Raw genomic sequence first — 17,035 nt, 5'->3', positions numbered from 1 at the left:
CTCTGTGTGCAATAACCATTTTAAAATGAGGGAAGTGCGCTCTCTGGCAGTAGTCACTGCAGCAAGTGCGGATGGAAGTGAGCGGTCAGAAAACTTTGCGGGAGACCCGTGGGGCCCAGTGATCAAATTCATTTGTTTGTTAGTCTACGTTATAACTATATTTTTTTTTTTTAGTATTATTTATTAACTTTTTTTGCAATAGCCTGTTAAGCAAGCTATTGAGAATGTGAAATCTGTGAGATTTTTTTGAAGCATTCTATTTATTTTATTTATTTCGTTTTGTATTTAATTTCTTAAAATTATATCTAGCCTATTTTCAAAGTTCTCTGTGTTTATTTATTTAATGGTAAAGTTATTTCCTAGGTAATCGTTTGGTGCGTGTGTATGCAATAGGTCTATAGCTTGCGTTTAAAAACTGAGGTGCTGCTAGTTGCGGTTTTGTTTTGACGGTTAATGTTTTATAACGCTAATAAAAAAAATACCCAATGTTTTTGTCATGTGTGGTGCTTTGATTTAGCATTGGTTACTTCATCTTATTTAAACACAATCAAGTCTGTTATTCTGGATGTTAACTTGAACGAATATTTAGTCTGAGTATTTGTGTGCATTTTTCACAAGCTCTGAGATAGGGTCCACAGGAGCGGGCGGGAGTGGACACAAACATTGCGGGTGCGGGCGGGAGTGGAACACATAGGTTGCGGGTGCGGGCGGTCCTGGTCGTACATTCAGCGGGAGGGGGCGAGTTTAAGAAAACAGTCCCGCGCAGGGCTCTAGTTCAAATCTCTGACGAGCCCTAAGAGCTCCCAAATGTGCTACAATTCCACTCCCAGCCACTGGAGGCAGTTCTCCAATTGGACAGACAAGTCCTGGCTTTCATACAATGATACCCGGGGCCCTTCCCCATCCCATTGGATGTGCACATGCCGGTTTTCCTCCATGGTTGGACGTTGAGCCTTGGCGCTTCAGCGCTTGTCTTCCCTCCCTGCCCCCCACTTACTCTTCTGAGCGCAAGTCTCATTTTCAGAATTGTTGATTTTATATACTACACTTTGGTCGTCTTTGCGCTTTATTTTTCTTTCCCTTTGTCTGATCCTTACTTATCCTATCCAAAAAAAATTATGGGTTTAGATATGCTTTAAAGCAATTAATGTAATGTAAATTACTGAATTTAAATCAGTATCAATGGCTTGGATTCCTCTTCACAGTAGAGCACAGACTGGGAGAGGGAGAAGCAGTACAAGTAGACAGTCAGTTGTGCTGCAGTACTTACATTTTAAAAATGGATCATGCTAACAGGGAGAAAGCAGAGAGACAGAGAGATGAGCTGATCAATCGTGCTGTTTCATCTGCACTGTCATATTGCTGGGGGCAGGGAGAAGCCTATCTGTATTATGTCACTGCAGCATCCATGCATGGATTTCAGTAGTTTGCCCAGAGTTCATCTTTGAAGAATCAGTCCACTCATAAGTAATGTTTTAAAGATAGGTGGCGCTTGGTAGGCTGAGTTGATCCCTTGTTTTAAAGGCAATGCACACTTTGTTTTAGTTGTTTTAACTAGGCATTAGTGTAGTTATTCTCTCTTTGTCAGTTGTGCTGCACCTTGTAATGATGGGTTCACATGTTGTGGCTGCAGTTTATAGCGTCATGGACGACAGTTCTCCTATATCTATGTATTAATCCAGCTAGCTTGTCCCTATTTGCTAAAGAGATAGATGGCTTCTATAGATAGATAGATGGCTTCAGGTAACAATTCATGTTCCACCATTTCCTCCATTTTGAATCACAAGTGTAGGAGTGCTTATGCGATAAAAACAAAAAAAAACTGCATGGTGATATCTCTGTTGATTGTGCCACCTGTTTGTGTCTTTGTTTGATCTAGTTACTGATTAGCTTTCACCTGAAGAGCACTAGACTGATTTTGGGATACATAGATTCTTCGTAGGAAGTGTCAGTTCTTAGACTACAGACAGAGGTCATGCATTAATATGTGCAGCGCCACGCTGCATGCCTCATGTTTGGACACAAAGAGAAAGTTCTAAAACCAGGATGTTGAGTATTTACGATAGGTTGTGCATACAGGACAACAAATGACAACATGAAGCTACATGATCAATGTACACCTTATGCAGGTGAAAAACGCAACGTGTAGGTATGAAGGTTTATAATGCCTTTAAATCAATTGTATACCCCAACAGTGAGATCTCCCAGCCATAGTTCCTAACACTGTTCTGTCCAACTGGGAGTTCTGAGTGCTCCTGCTCTCCTTTGTATGTCCCAGCATATCTGCTCTGGTCATGCTGAATTCTCCATAATGCACTGTAGATAAACCAAAACATTCTAACGTTTTTAATAATAATTATCAAACAATAATTAATTCAAATATGAATATAATGAAATAAATAATTATTATATTAATACAAAAAATGAAAACCCAAATGGAAGAAAAGAACCCCCTTATAAATGTTGTGAAGACCCAGGATTTCAAGCCCAAATATCTTACTAGAAGAGTTCCTGAGAGATATAAGAAATGATCCGGTGACTTTAGTAAGCAGTAAGGAACGTAGAGTACGTGTGTTTGTGAATAGGTTTGTGACCTATTCACAAACACATACTCAGATCACCAATTATTAACAAAGGAAATGGGATGTACTAAAGTACTACAGCAATTAATGAAATGTTCAGGTAGGCTGTGTATATATAATATTTATTTAATTTATTTATTACAGGTACTTATATAGTACTGTCAATTTACGCAGCACTTTACATATATATTGTACATTCAAACCAGCCCCTGCCCTCAAGGAGCTTACAATCTAAAGTCCCTGACTCATATATGAGCTAAAGGTCCAGGGAGCTGCACTTCAGAAAAAGACCCGCTCTGTGTGAACAAGGGGCAGTGTCAACCTGGACCTCCACCAAGCCACACCAGACAGGGGTCCAGACTGCCATTTGTTCATACACAGTGGGTCTTGTTCTGACGTGTGGCCCTCTGGACTTTTAGCTCTTGTCTATCATTATCTTGAGCTTCCTGGCCAGCACACAGCAAAAGGCACAGGGCTACACTTCTTTGTACCCTGAGCGGCTCACTACACACCATGGGTTCACCATTCATGCACAGGACTACACTTCCTTGTAGTCTGAGCGGCTCAGATACACACCATGGGTTCACCATTTATGCACAGGACTACACTTATTTGTAGCCTGAGCAGTTCACATACACACCATGGGTTCACCATTCATGCACAGGACTACACTTATTTGTAGCCTGAGCAGTTCACATACACACCATGGGTTCACCATTCATGCACAGGACTACACTTATTTGTAGCCTGAGCAGCTCACATACACACCATGGGTTCACCATTCGTACACAGGACTACGCTTCCTTGTAGCCTGAGCGGCTCAGATACACACCATGGGTTCACCATTCATGCACGGGACTACACTTATTTGTAGCCTGAGCAGTTCACATACACACCATGGGTTCACCATTCATACACAGGACTACGCTTCCTTGTAGCCTGAGCAGCTCACATACACACCATGGGTTCACCATTCATACACAGGACTACGCTTCCTTGTAGCCTGAGCGGCTCACATACACACCATGGGTTCACCATTCATGCACAGGACTACACTTCCTTGTAGCCTGAGCGGCTCACATACACACCATGGGTTCACCATTCATGCACAGGACTACACTTCCTTGTAGCCTGAGCGGCTCATAAACACACCATGGGTTCACCATTCATGCACAGGACTACTCTTCCTTGTAGCCTGAGCGGCTCACATACACACCATGGGTTCACCATTTATGCACAGGACTACACTTCCTTGTAGCCTGAGCGGCTCACATACACAGGACTACACTTCCTTGTAGCCTGAGCAGCTCACATACACACCATGGGTTCACCATTAATGCACAGGACTACACTTCCTTGTAGCCTGAGCAGCTCACATACACACCATGGGTTCACCATTCATACACAAACTAAGGCCAATTTTGACTGAAGCCAATTAACCAACCAGCAGGTCTTTAGGGTGTGGGAGGAAACCCACGCAGGCACAGGGAGAACATGCAAACTCAATTAAGGGTAGTGCTGTGGTTGGGATTTGAACTGATGACCCGACTGCTGCTACGAAGTGCTAACCATCTAAATATATATATATATATATATTAGGGATCAACCGATTTTCGGCAACACCGATATATCGGGGGCCGATATGCACTTTCCCCCATATATCGGAATCGGCCCCTGAGGTTACTGATATTGCCGATATTTAGGCAAAGTGCATGTACCGGAGTGAAAACTGCAGCTAGAGGCATCACCCCGGTACCAGTGTCCATAGCCGACAGTTGGCTGACTTGTAATGACAACCGCAGCTCGCTCAGGTCTTCCGTCCCACCGGGAGATCCAGGCATCCTACCTCCGCCGACGAAGAAAAGACCCAATCAAAGCCGCATTCGGCTCTGACTGGGTCTCCATGTAAAAAACCCGGAAGTGATGTCATGACTCGGCACGAATTAAAAAAACTGACAGCATTCAAAACAGTCAAACTTGGCGTTTTGAATGCTTTTCAGTGCCAAGGAGGGGTTTGGGGTCTTTTAGACCCCAGATCTTTCCACAAGGAGTACCTTTGTAAAAAAAAATAAAAACATTTTTTTTTTACATGTCCGAAAATATTGGCCAATATTGGCCGATACCAACATCCGATGACCAAAATATCGGTATCTGCGTTAAAAGACTATATCGGTTGATCACTAATATATCAGTCATGACTTGAGTGTGCCTTCTAAAGTTATTGCACAATTTGTATGGACATTTAGAATTCCGCAATGTGGGAATACGTGCGTTCTTGCATTGCACGAGATCACGTGTTACACTGCATTGTGCACTGTGATGCCACCCCAACGCACCTAGCCATCACAAATGGTATTATATTATTAGCATACATTATGGTGCGATGCAAATAAAAAAAAAAAAGGGTTTGCATACGTCTTGCAATTTAGATGCATCAAATTGAATGGGCTGCACTACTGCAACACACAGTAATGCGGAAGCCATATGATTTATTTGATTGAAACATTTGATTTACACAGCAAACCAAACTTCCCCTTGTTTTAGGAAAGGTCAGGTATTGGATAAAGGGTTTTGTGGAAAATACAAATGATGGTTATTAGGTTGATAACATGTGTGATCAGTCAACATCACTCACTTGGCTATCTTATCAGAGTGAGTACAGATACAGGACATGTTTTCTGCGAATTGTCATCTGATGTGTGTATGAGAAATAACAGCTCTGTTATGGGTGTCACCAGAATCTTATAGCTGGCTAATTATTAAATGACTCTCCACAAAGTCACATGCTTCAGCATTGCTACAAAGTATATAACCTGTCCATTGCCACAAGATACTTATGTGTCACAAAGGTCTTCATTTACTGAAGCTGGACTATAACGATTTAAAAAACTACACTTCTTTAAAAAAAAAAAAATGTAAGCATTAATTAGAAAAAAATAAAAATCACAAAACCCACCAGTGCAATTTTTCAAAATTAAAACTGTTTCTGTAGGGGGAAAAGTAAAATTGTATTACAGGGATAGTAACCAATAAGCTTCTAACTTCAGCTTGTTCAGTTAAGCTTTGACAATTAGCCCGCGCTCACATTGGTCGATTTGACATGTCAAATTGGAGCCAATTGCCGACAATGGCGCCGTCCAAAACGGTGCGACCGCAACTTTGCGGAACCGCACTGATTCCCAAAAGTAGTTTCTGCACTACTTTTGTGCGAATTCGGGGGGGGGGGGGGGGATTTTAATAGACATTTGGTGAAATCCCCCCCCCCCCCCCAAAGTCGAACTGAAAATGCTGGTTTAAAATTATGCGAGTTCAGCTGAACTCCCACGATTTCAAACCCACCTCAGTGTGAACCTAAGCTAAAACCTGGAAGCTGATTGGTTACTATGCACAGCTTCACCAGCATATGTGTGCACCAGTTTTAGTAAATATCCCCCAATGTCCCTAAAGCTTGCACTTTTTGTACAATCTACTTTAAATTTACCAAATCTTTATAATGAAAGAACCTACCTAAACTATACAATCCACCTGTTTCCAATCAGGCAGGCTATTGTGGTAGATAGATATTGGTAGATCTAGAAGATATTTTACAGTCAGTTTGTTGTAATGTGTGTGGTGAGCTTTAAGTGGTTCTAAAGCCTTAAGCCTTAAGGTTTTTCACCTGAATGCATTCTATGGTGAAAAAAATGGTTCAGGTGAAAAACCTTCTGTGCTGCAAAACTCCCCCCAGCCCCCTCTTATACTTACCTGAGCCTGATCCCATCCAGTGATGAGCACGAGAGCAGCCATTCTCCTCCCTGGGCACATTGATAGGCTCCTGCTGTTGTCAATCAAATGCTATGCCAAGTGGGGTGGTGGGGATGAGTCGCCCACTCTATGTGAATGAACGCAGACAAGGCAGCTCAAGAGTGAGTATGCATGGTTGCCCCCATGGAAAGCAGCTTTCCATGGGGGCACTTGCGGAAGAGGACGAGCCTGGAGTGCCAGCGGGGGACCCCAGAAGAAGAGGATAAGGCTGCTCTGTGCAAAAGCATTGCACAGAGCAGTTAGGTACAACGTTTGTTTTTTTATTTAGATTTTATAAAACAAAGCTTTAACCACTTGCTGACCACCCGCCGCAGATATACTGCGGCAGGCTCACTCACAGAAGCGCGCCTGCCCCCATTAGAAAGAGGGGAAGCCGATCCACGGGGCCGGCGGCCTCGGGGAGTAAACACAGCAGACCGTTGTTCTCTCTGGAATGAACACAGAGCACCTGTGATTCTCCTATTTATGGTCACAGGTCTCTGTGTTGATTCCACGAGTCCCTCCCCCATACAGTTAGAAAACACTCCCTAGGCTCCCACTTAACCCTTTAATCACCCCTGGGTTAACCCCCTACCTGCCAGTGTCATTATTACAGTAACAGTGCATATTTTTAGTACTGATTACTGTAGTAATGTCACTGGTCCCCCCAAAAGTGTCAAAAATGTCAGTTAGGGGTCTGATCTGTTTGCTGCAATGTCGCAGTCCGGCTAAAAATCACTGATCGCCGCCATTACTAGTAAAAAAAATAAATAAAAAATGACAGAAATCATTCCCTTAGTTTGTAGACGCCATAACTTTTGCGCAAACCAATCAATATACGCTTAGTGGGATCTTTTTTACCAAAAATATGTAGCAGAATACAAATTGGCCTAAAATGATGAAAAAAAATAGATTTTTCAATTATTGTTTTTTTTTTTTTTTGTTTTTTTTTTGGGGAATCTTATATATATATAGTAGAAAGTGACATTTTTTTTTTTTTTTTTTTTTTTTAGAATTGTCACTCTTTTTTTGTTTATAACGCAATAAATAAAAATCGCAGAGGTGATCAAATACCACCAAAAGAAAGCTCTATTTGTGGGGGAAAAAAGGACATCAATTTTATTAGGGTACGGCGTCGCACGACCAGAAGTGGGAAATATCGCTATAACAGCTATGTACCTGTGAGAGAATATAACAAATTGGGAGCTACATATAGCTGCTCCTTCTAATCAATTGTTCTGTGTTTTTATCACTCAAATGTGTTCCTATTTAACTTTTATTAGTTTGTAATAATGTGTTCCTTCCTACCCTTAGCTTTATTTTTTTCGTTTGTTTGTTTGTTTACATTTGAATGTACTTTTTCAATTTTCTGTGTGTGTGTTTGATTACATTTACCTCTTCACTTTTTGTTAATTTTTTAACCACACAAAATAAAAAAGATATAATTGGTAAATACCGGGTCAGTTCACAACAGGAATCTCACAGGAATGTGCTGCACGCTGGTGTGCAGTTCACATGCGATGTGTGGTGCGATTTTAGCCCATTCACTTTGAATGGGCTGACTCTCACTGGAACGCAACAAAAGAAGAGCATGTGCCACTATAAAAAAAGCAATGCAACCGGGATCGCATGGTACTTCTGTATCCAGTGCAGGCAAATGCACTGCGTTTGCAATCTGCCTATGGGGTGTTGTTAACCTAACATTGACATCCGCTGCAGATCGCAACTGCAGTGAGTTTGGTTTGCGGTGCGGGAAATGCGCATGAAATGCAAGTTTCCTACATGGTGTTTTGGTGTGAACGGGCCCTAATGCCTTTATGAAAGGGACAGATTACAGAAAGGAGTGCATTTTATACGAGTTATACCTTAGTTCCTCAGTCCTTGGAGGATTTTATCCCGAAGTGGGGCTTCAGGACTCCTAGATTAAGGCCACTTTCACACATACGGTCCGTTTGACCATTTTTTATCCATCCGTTGACGGATGAAAAACGGACATCAATGTATCTCTATGTAAAAACGGACGACAACGGATGATCATCCGTTAACATCCCTTTTCATCAGCTTCCGCCAATGTCCGTTTTTTGGAACGGACAAATGCCATATTTTTCATCCGTCAAAGAAACGGATCGGACGAAAAACGGATGTAAACGGACAAACGGTTAGTTTTTCATCCGTTTTTGCATTGGTAGTGGATGTAAAAAAAAAAAACGGATGAAAAACAGATGAAAAATGGATGAAAAACGGATGAAAACAGATGAAAAACGGATGAAAAACAGAACAAAAACTGATAAAAAATGGATGAAAAATGAATGAAAAACGGATAAAACCGGACGAAAAATGGACGAAAAATGGATGAAAAACTGATACATTTTGACGTGACTGAGCTGATGAACTGAACGGACTGTATGTGTGAAAGGGGCCTTAGGCTAGGTTCACACTCTTGCTTATTCATGAGATTTTTAGCACATTTTTTATGTAAATTTTAATGCACATTGGCTTTCCTCCATTTTTTTTTTTTTTTTTTTGTACCAATAGAAAAATCAAAGAACTGGTTGCTATGGGGTGTGGGATTGTTATCATGTACAAAAATGCATGGTTCATACTTTTTTTTTTTTCTATACTGCCACTGAAGTCTATGGGGCCAAAAACGCACCTTGATGCTCCAAAAGCACACCTGTACTATTTTTCCAAATCATGGCAGCACACAGGTCTGAATCGCCCCCCTAAAAAGGAATGGCAATCCTCCTTTTCATTATTTAGCACACGTTAAACATGTGAACGGTGGCCTAACTGGTGTGAGTTATCAATAAAGTGAGGCCCGGAGGAGAAAATGGACGAAGGGGCAGCATTACTTACGGAGGAACAGGGTCAGGGAAGGGTCAGCTAGGTCGGAGGCGTGGCAAGGGGAGTAGTCCTTACCTCAGGGGTCTTCAAACTGCGGCCCTCCAGTTGTTCAGGAACTACAATTCCCATCATGCCTAGTCATGTCTGTGAATGTCAGAGTTTTACAATACCTCATAGGATGTGTAGTTCCGCAGGAGCTGGAGGGTCCTAGTTTGAGGATCCCTGCCTTACCTGATATGAGGAAAAGGCTGGATGGGCTGGGAGCAGATGTTAGGGGCAATGCAGATAGGAGGTGTTGGGTTCAGTCCAAAGAATTCAAGAGAAGAGGTAAATTTCCTCCCACCAGCCCCTAAGGTTCAGGGTTGCTGAGGAGTACAGGTTGTGTGCATAATTTTGTGTTTTCGACTCTAATTAATTTTATATTAAAAAAAAAAAAATTCAGAATTTGAAAAAAAAAATGAATACATGATTATGTATGTTGAGCGTTTTGTCACAGCAGTTGGCGGGTTGGGTGGGTCTTTGGGGGGTCAGTGATTACTTACATTTTACCTAATGGTGGGGGCCCATCTAGGGTATGGAGCTCCTCATTTGGTTTGTGGTCATCCTCCCAGGAGCTAGGTCCACTGGGGGGGAAAAATTGGAAGAATGTGTGAGGTCGTAACGTCTTCGGTTGGGGCGCGGCTGAGGACATGGACGATCACAGTTAAAATTAAGGACACCCAAAGACCCCTTGTTGTTGGGCATTGTTAGAAGTTCATTGTTTAATTTTGCACTTATTGTTATGGTAAATGTGATGTTATTTATTCTTTGATTAATAAATTGGCTGCTGTGGCCGTATTAAACCCATGTCACGCAGTCTGCGTCTTTATTCTAGTGCTTAAGGACCCAAGTTGACGATTTCTTTAGTCAAGGACATTAGTGTGTAGTTTTAGTGTAGAGAAAAGAGTGCGTGGTTTACCTAGCACTCCAGTCCTGAATATAAACCCTGGGGAATACAGATAGATTGCCTTCCTGATCATCAGACCATCTGTTCACATACATGTCATGTTAAGAACCCCCCACCAAGAAAACACTGATCTGAAAGAGATACAAGCTGACAAAATCTGGCCTGGGGCACAAAACTGGAAGGCACTGTAAATGGAAGCGCTCGGTCAGCCAGCCCCATAAGACGCATGCATCTGGCTCTGGCAGAACAGCCTCGAAGAAATCCACAGTAAGGATGATAGTGCAGGATTCGCCCTTTTCCTCAGCAGATCAGGACAAGTACAATTTCGGTTATATTACATCACCGTGTAGCAAGAACCAAAAATTGCTCTGAAGTTTTCACATTGCCTGGTGTCATCGGCCTGAATAAATAGGGGCACTCTGTGCTGGACAAAATAGATTGAAGTGGGAGCGGAGCGGAACGGGACAGAATCCCAAATTGTCACACTTTAAAATAATTCAATCAGGCCATGATCACCTCAAGGGTACACTGCCCTGAATATCACGCCGCCCCTGACCTTTTTGTGACCACATCTTTACTATTTAAGACAGGATACGTCTATATTAGACCTCTCGCTCCAATCACGCTCCGCTGGCCTTTGTCGTTGCCACTACTTAAAAACCGACAACTGTTCACTATTTTAACACGCGTCCACATTCCAGCTATATTTTGCATGTCTGTTTGAATACAGAGCTTTCTCCTTATGGAAATGTGATCAGGGGTTAAGCTGTATTTTGGGACTTTTTTTTTTTCAACTTGTAAATAAGCTTCACAGTGATGACTATCAGCATGGGAATGGGGGGGAGGGGGTGGGCTATGCTAGTTAAAACTAAATGTATATCCCACAAGCAAAAGATCTAAGACCCTGTCATTAGCTGTAAATATCTGGGCTTTAGTTTGTTAACCCATTAAGGGGCTTATTCAACAAACAAGGCAAGGACCAACAGTAGCCCAATAATCATTTATGGATTTAGTCAAATAAAACTGTGTACTGTATACTGCACTACGCAAATCATCATCACACTACAAGGATACAACAGAATAAAGCCTATGCAGGTGCAACGGTGAGCATGTGTTTTTGCACATTTTAATGTGTCATGTTTGGGGCAGTTCATTTGATTCATTAGACTGCCCTACGCATTAAAATTGCAGAAAAGAAGTGCAAGCACATTTTTTTTTTACTTAAGCTACACCAAAACACTTCGTACTTTATTACCATGTGTATTAGGCCTCATGCACACTTTGTTACCATGTGTAATAGGCCTCATGCACACTTTGTTACCATGTGTAATAGGCCTCATGCACACTTTGTTACCATGTGTATTAGGCCTCATGCACACTTTGTTACCATGTGTATTAGGCCTCATGCACACTTTGTTACCATGTGTATTAGGCCTCATGCACACTTTGTTAACATGTGTATTAGGCCTCATGCACACTTTGTTACCATGTGTATTAGGCCTCATGCACACTTTGTTAACATGTGTATTAGGCCTCATGTACACTTTGTTACCATGTATATTAGGCCTCATGCGCAGTTTGTTAACATGTGTATTAGGCCTCATGCACACTTTGTTACCATGTGTATTAGGCCTCATGCACACTTCATACTTTGTTACCATGTGTATTAGGCCTCATGTACACTTGGTACTTTGTTACCATGTGTAATAGGCCTCATGCACACTTTGTACTTTGTTACCATGTGTAATAGGCCTCATGCACACTTCGTACTTTGTTACCATGTGTAATAGGCCTCATGCACACTTCGTACTTTGTTACCATGTGTATTAGGCCTCACGCACACTTCATACTTTGTTACCATGTGTAATAGGCCTCATGCACACTTCGTACTTTGTTACCATGTGTAATAGGCCTCATGCACACTTTGTACTTTGTTACCATGTGTAATAGGCCTCATGCACACTTCGTACTTTGTTACCATGTGTAATAGGCCTCATGCACACTTCGTACTTTGTTACCATGTGTAATAGGCCTCATGCACACTTCGTACTTGCATTAATACACAAATGTGCCTAAACGCTTCCCACGTTAATGCACGCTTTTGTGCGTTTATGTGGGTTTTCTGCCCAAATGCTCCTCTCCTGAACACTGGTGATTTTTTTCAGGCTGTAAAAGCTCCTTTTCTAAAACGGCTGTAAACGCCTATGTGTGCATGAACACATAGGCTAACATATAGGTGTATTTATAGGTCAACATACCGGTGTATTTATAGGCTAACATACAGGTGTATTTATAGGCTAACATACAGGTGTATTTATAGGTCAGCATACAGGTGTATTTATAGGTCGACATACAGGTGTATTTATAGGCTGACATACAGGTGTATTTATAGGCTGACATACAGGTGTATTTATAGGTCAACATACAGGTGTATTTATAGGTCGACATACAGGTGTATTTATAGGTCGACATACAGGTGTATTTATAGGTCGACATACAGGTGTATTTATAGGGTCGACATACATGTGTATTTATAGGCTAACATACAGGTGCAAAAACGCACTGGAATGCATCAAAAATGCGCATGCAGAAAAACATTTGCAGACTGCGTTTCTATGGTGTGAACTGGCCCTTAATGTCACTGCTATCAATCCTCCTTCAGCATTATGTCACTAAGCAGAGGGATTTTAAAGAAAACCATTAAAGTGGAAATAAACTCAAATTTTGTAATACTGCTGACAGGTATGGTTCTAATGACAGAAGGGACCCTAATTGTCATAAATGGTTCCCCCAGCCTGCCAGTGTGCATGCCCAGCTCAGAGAACGTTTATGGCACCACTCTGTACCGTGATGAAGTGACTGCAGTGCGCATGCACAGGAGTGACGTCTTGGCAGTCTGAGCCATTCAAGAGGCTGAATAGGTTGAACTAGGAAGAAAGACCAGGAGAAGATGGAAGCATCCTGGATCAATCCCCCCATCCCACATACTTGATGTGAATGAGGAATCCTCCCCGCTGAGCTATTGTATTCTGGCATTGGAGAGACTTAAGCCTCGTACACACGCGTCGAAAATCGGCAGGGAATTTTCGTCCGATGACCGATCCGCCGATTTTCGGCTTGTTAGTATGATGCTTCCGACAACCGACTACGACTTTTCGGCCGAAAAAAATCTGGTGTGCAGGCTATAAAATTTTTGTCCGCCGTCAAAACACGTACGATTTTCGTGCAGTCAGTACAGATTTCTACAGGGAAAATACTTATGAGCAAGACTAGGCATGCTCAGAGAAGAAAGAACACAAATAAAGCAATCCAACACATGACATCACTTCTGAAGTAGAATTTTGTCGGGCGAGAAAATTTGTGTGCAGTCTAGGCACATTCCAACCAACAAAACACCACTCTGGACAAAAGACGGACGACCGGTCGGCCGATAATCGTTGCGTGTGTACTAGGCTTTACTGTCAGAATACACTGATCAGCATTGCAGACTATAGCCGGCAGTGCTGATTGAGCAGGGAAAATCTGACTGGGTGTTTGTACAGAACTCGAACTACGATAAACTTATGTACAACCACCTTGCTTATACATGGGTCAGAAATCAGTCAGCTGATGCTGAGCCGGCTGAATGTCACTCAATGTATGACCTGCTTAAAGGTATAAGGTGCCTATCTAGCCTAAGATAATATGGAATGTAACATAACTCTAAAAAATGTTTAGATCTAAAATCATCCTAAGCTGGTGTTACACTATACAATCTAACTGTACAATCTCCTTTATATTTACCAAAACTATGTAATATGAGGGCAAATCTAAACAATCCTTTAAAGTGTATAAAATAGGGTAGACCCTTTCACTATATAGTTGATAATAGAACTAAAAGGGACCTATACAATTAGACTGTATAATATTATGATCGGCCTTAGACTAGCCATACACCAGGGGCGTAACTACAGGGGTTGCAGGGGTTGCAATTGCAACCGGGCCCCATGCTCCAGGGGGCTTGTGCTGCCCCCCTGTACACCTGGATAGGATAGGATGTCACAATAGAGAACAAGGAAGGGGTCGGAAAATATGTAATTTACCAGCTCCTCTCTTTTCTGAATGGACAGAGTCATAGTCAGTGACATTGTAAAAAAATAAAATAAAATGATAAAAAAATAATACAATTAAAATACCAAAAAATAAAAACTACTGACACCAGTGGGAGAACTTCCAGGATCGCAAAGGTCACACTTGCAACCAGGCCCTGGCATTCCACCACCATGGGGAGGCGCCAAGATGGCAGGAAGGGGGCCCACTGCAGAACTTGTGAAAGGGTCCCACAATAAGAGTAAAGGGCCCCAAGATCAGTGGGAAGAGCCCCAGGCTTGAAGGGAAGGGCCCCAGGCCAGGGGTCCGGGAGGCCCTTCATGGTTTCTTGCACCGGGGCCCTGAAGGTTCTAGTTACGCCTCTGCCATACACCATACATTCTGATTGTACAACTTCTCTACAATCTCCTTTTTATTTACCATACCTATGTGATAGGAAGACACATCTAAGACTTTCCATACATTATACATTATTCAATTTCCTTTAGATTTACCTTCAACTTTGTAGTGCAAGGGGCTGCCTTATTGCATGCAATTTGAAAGTGTTTAGGTTTGATCTTGTATCATGTGGTTTTGGTAAATGTAAAGGAAAATTGTATAATGTATGGCCAGCCTAACATTCAATCAATCTGTACCCAATCAGGCATGTACATAGCTGGTGGTAGGCCTAAAGGAGATTGTACAAGCATAGTGTATTGTGTGTGGTCAGTCTATAACTGGCCATACACTCCCACACAATCTATAAACAATCTTCTTTAGCTTTGCCAAAGCTTGTATTATATAGTTGAGGATAGATCTCAGGGAGATTGTACAATCAGATTGCTCAGCCTTACATTAAGATGCAATGGTACAACCCCTGTACAATCCTGTTTGCATTTACCAAAACTATGTAATCCAGGTTTATACTTCTTGGACAGAACGTTACATGGCATAGTTGTCGGTAAATCTGGAGATAATTGTACAATCAGAATGTATAGTGTATGGTCAGCTTTAGCTTTTTTTTTTTGCCACAAACAAAATACATAGGTTATCCATTGCTGAGCCCCTTTTTGAAAATGCTGACTGTCGGGTTTATCCTCCAGCTTTCCAAACTTTCTGAGTCTTAACTAGTATCACCTCCATTGCATTGATTTTAGTTTTGGGCTGGGGACTCAAGACTGAAGATTAGCGTGACCGCACTTTCAGAAGGATGGTCTGGTTCATGCTACACAGCAATGGTAGCCCACTTATTTATGACATGACAGGTGTCCTTGAATGTGGTATTCATTCCAGTAAGCAGGAGGTTGTCCTAAAGAGGGTTAACTTCCCAATAGTGACATCTAAGCAGCTGATCTGGTTAACCCTTCATGCCTCCTGTCTGCCCCATTTCTGCTTGCATCATCCATCCATCCATCCATCCCAACCGGGCCTGGTGGAAACTCTTTATCGGTTCTTTTGAGTTTGTCATAAAAGAAAAAAAAAGTATTGCCATGGGAACAGAGAGACACATGTTGTCACCGTCCCTTATAGCTGCCTCCCATTCTTGTCCTCTTTTGAAGTGTGCAGATCTGATGAGCAGTGCATGCAGCAGAGGGAGGGGAAGGAGATCTGGCTAATGGGATATTAAATATCCTGAAACATGCATTTTCAGCCATGTACTCGCAGCTTCTAAAAGCCAATAATGCTCTGGACTTCCTCTGTTTAATTTCCAAAGGGGGCTTAAATGACAGATGAGATCGATGCTACTTTACCATTGTCTGTGGCTCAATTACATCTCCTTAAAGGAACATCCCTGCACAAGATACAGTAGGAAGCCTACAGCTGCTATCTGCTCTAGATTGCTCTGACAGTCACACACAGGAAAGTAGGTGGAACTTTACTACAGGAAGTGTCAAACTTTTCACTGTCACCTTCTAGGGCTCTTTAACCTCCTTTGGCACTAATGGAGTTATCTGTCTAGACCTGGAAATAAGCCATTTATTTTCAACCTAATGTTTTGTGAACCTTGGATGTGCCCATCTCTTCTATAGCCCACCAAGAGCGCCCTGACAATTAACCCATTCACCCCTGACAAGGCTTGTGAGGATCAGGAGAAAAATGGGGATGCTGACAGCAGAGAGATCTATGTGGGCACAACCAGGAGATCTAGGAGGGCACAGCCAGGAAATCTATGTAGCTACAGCCAGGAGATCTAGGTGTGCCCATCTGGGACATCTAGGGGGGCTTAAGCCAGGAAATCTATGTGACTACAGCGAGGACATCTAGGTGTGCACATCTGGGACATCTAGGGGGGGCTAAAGCCAGGAAATCTATGTAACTACAGCAAGGAGATCTAGGTGTGCACATCTGGGACATCTAGTAGGGCACAGCCAGGAGATCTAAGTGTGCACACTTGGGACATCTAGGAGGGCACAGCCAGGGGATCTAGGTGGGCACAGCTGGGAGATCTAGGGGGCACAGCCAGGAGATCTAGGGGGCACAGCCAAGAAATCCATGTAGCTACATCCTGGGGATCTAGGTTGGCACAGCCAGAAAATCTAGGTGGACACAGCCAGGACATCTAGGGGGCACAGCCAGGACATCTATGGGGGCACAGCCAAGAAATCCATGTAGCTACATCCAGGGTGAGCACAGCTAGGAGATCTAGGTGGGCACGACCAGGACATCTAGGGGGCACAGCCAAGAAATCCATGTAGCTACATCCAGGGGATCTAGGTTGGCACAGCCAGAAGATCCATGTAGATACAACCATAAGATCTAGGTGGGCACAGCCAGATCTATGTAGGCCCAGCCATGGAATCAGGCAAGCAGG

At 42.5% G+C, this 17,035-nt stretch overlaps 1 protein-coding gene across 2 annotated transcripts in view; it reads right to left on the bottom strand.

Annotated features, from left to right (window-relative positions):
- The window catches only part of PRKG1 (protein kinase cGMP-dependent 1), a 1,462,571-nt gene that overhangs the window by 1,444,528 nt on the left and 1,008 nt on the right, over positions 1 to 17,035 (bottom strand). The gene's annotated exons all lie outside the window — the stretch shown is intronic.

The sequence above is a fragment of the Pelophylax lessonae genome (genome assembly GCF_965119305.1).
Source record: "Pelophylax lessonae genome assembly, chromosome: 9".
Lineage (NCBI taxonomy): Eukaryota > Metazoa > Chordata > Amphibia > Anura > Ranidae > Pelophylax > Pelophylax lessonae.
This window is presented reverse-complemented; position numbering and strand designations above follow the sequence as displayed.